Source organism: Callorhinchus milii, unplaced genomic scaffold, assembly GCF_018977255.1.
Source record: "Callorhinchus milii isolate IMCB2004 unplaced genomic scaffold, IMCB_Cmil_1.0 Scaffold23, whole genome shotgun sequence".
In the NCBI taxonomy this organism is placed as follows: Eukaryota; Metazoa; Chordata; class Chondrichthyes; order Chimaeriformes; family Callorhinchidae; genus Callorhinchus; species Callorhinchus milii.
The window spans coordinates 2,708,610-2,711,140 of NW_024704764.1; the positions used below are offsets into that span (position 1 = coordinate 2,708,610).

At 48.4% G+C, this 2,531-nt stretch overlaps 1 non-coding gene across 1 annotated transcript; it reads right to left on the bottom strand.

Moving 5' to 3' along the window:
• Positions 1-72, bottom strand: trnat-cgu. The gene has a single exon. It is a non-coding gene; the product is annotated as a tRNA-Thr (tRNA).
• Positions 73-2,531: the final 2,459 nt, after the last annotated feature.

Consider the following 2,531-nt stretch of genomic DNA (forward strand, 5'->3'; position numbering starts at 1 on the left):
TAGCCCTGCTGGGAATCAAACCCAGGTCTCTCACTTACGAGGCGAGTGCTCGAACCATTGAGCGACAGGACTCCACGCGGGGGCATACTGACTGATTCCTGGCCACCGATGGTGATGATAGAGGATGCGCAGCTGGACCGGGTTTACCAAGCAGAAAGGTCATGAAGTTAGTCTGCTGGGAGACAGTGGAGAATGGCAAGGATGGGCTTGATGGTCGTGCAAAAGTTTGTGCAACAAGGAGGAACAGAGGGAACAGAACGGTGAAACAGGAGTCAGCAAGTGCTGCAAGAATCAAACCACCATTACCTCTGCCCCTCTATTTCAGTGGGGTTTTATAATAAACTAGGAGTTTTGTGGCCGTTTTACAGATGTTTGTGGCAGCTAGTGGATACCGAGAAAGCAGAGGAGGCAACTAAGATGTTACAAGGAAGCTCAAACGTATGACTAATATCTGAAGTCACTAATTGCTACCATGGTTTGATTCCTGCAGTGTTTGCTGTCTCCTGTTTCGCTCTTCCGTCCCCTCTATTTCTCCCTGTAGCGCAAAGTTTTGCACGTCCATCAACCCCCACCCTTGCCATTCTCCACTGTGTCCCAACCGACCAACGACATGACCCTTCTACTTGGTAAACTAGGGCCGGCTGTGCATCCCCTGTGCCATCATTGGTGGCTGGCCTTCAGTCACTACACCCACACCCAATGGAACTATCTCCCTCAATCCCTCCAGCTCTATTTTCAGAAGCTGACTAAAAAACGATCTCTTCAACGGGGCTCAAACTCATCCATCAGCTCATGGCCTGGATCTGTCTACGTAAAACACTTACGAGACGTGACCCTTCGTGAAGGGCACTGTACAAATGCAAGTTGTTGCTGTTAATGCTACTGCCAGGTCAGGTAAAACACAGGTCAGATACCCAGTGAAGTGCTGAGGCAACCAACCAGGCCAACTATGAATGATTGCTGAACTGCAGGTAAGTCTGGATTGACGACGCTCCTAATTACTGCCTCATTTTATTGCGAGTTTCCTTGAAAGATTAACAACCCAACGTCATGTGGCTTCATTCATTGTTGAATGGGATTCACAAATAGGATGGAAAAATATAGTTCCTGAAAGCAGGAGTGACTCATTGGCAATTAAGTCTTGAATGCTCCTGGAGACAGTACACATAACTTGCCCATGAAAGGCCTCTGACCAAGACATGTCTGCATTGCTGTCTGCCTCTTCCCTTCTACCCTCCCTGCTTCCTGAACCCAACCCCCAGCTCACATCCAAGCCCAACTGTCCAGGGCTTTGGGACATCGTCCAGACATGAAAGGCGCTGAATAAATGTAATTCGTCATTGTTGCTGTTGTTACAAAAACAACAACTTGCATTTACACAGTGCCCTCCACGCCGGGCGGAGTCCCAGAGCGCTTAACAATGGCGGAACCCGATGCCAAGCCAGGGGAAGTGGGAAGGTGACCATAGCCACGGTCGAAGAGTAAGGTCTTCAGGCGCAACTTGAAAATGGGGAAAGATTGGGTGAGGCAAAGGCATTGAGGGAGTTCCACAGCTTCGTAGTAGCTGAAGGCTCAGCTGCCGATGTGGAGCGAAGGATTCGAGGGACAAGGAGGAGGCCGGAGCCAGTAAGAGCGGAGGCAGCGGGTACTGCTGTTAGGAAAGAGGAGGTTGGAGAGATAGGGGGATGCCAAGGCGTGAAGGGATTTAAACACTAGTGAGGATCTTGAAGTTGATCTGCTCTGTGACAGGGAGCCAGTGGAGTTTGGCAAGGACTGGGGTGATCGGGGTATGGAGTTCAGTGCGGGTGAGAATGCGGGCGGTGGAGTTTTGGATGAGTTGAATTTTGTGAATACTGGAGGAGGGGAGACCGACGAGGAGGGCATTAGAGTAGTCCAGCCGAGAGGTGACGAAGGTATGGGCAAGGCTTTCAGCAGCTTGTGGAATGAAGTATTGTCGGAGACGGGCAATATGGTGGAGGTGGAGGAAAGCAGTCCTGGCCAGCGACTGGATGTGGAGGAGTTCTGAACTGCAAGATAGGAGATGTTACCTGATTTGGAGTTTAAAAAAATAGTTAATTCAGCAGAAACCTGAGACTTTCCCCATCTGTATTACTCAGCCCCACATTGAGCAGTGTTGTTGCCAAGTTTGTGTTGAATTAACTAATTACTGTCTCAGCATTAGAGGTGCTACAATTGGCCTCAGAGCTGTGAGCTAAGGTGTGGGTACAAATTAGCCAAGATTTTGCTCTTAATTATTGTCTTGTTATCCTTGCTGGAAAATGTAAGATTAAAATAATCCATGTCTATATGTTAACACTTTCCCAGGCTGCCAAGAAAGGGCAGAACAGGACCAGTCCTGACTGTTACTTTCCTCTTCCCTCCACATGAAAACAGCCTGAAGACACTCACTGTTCTGATTCACATTCACAGAAAGGTCACTTGAAATGAGGTATTAAAGAAATGAGGTATTAAAGGTTAATGTCTGTGGGGCTGAACTACGCCCAAATGAGTTATAAAACTATTTGCTGGGC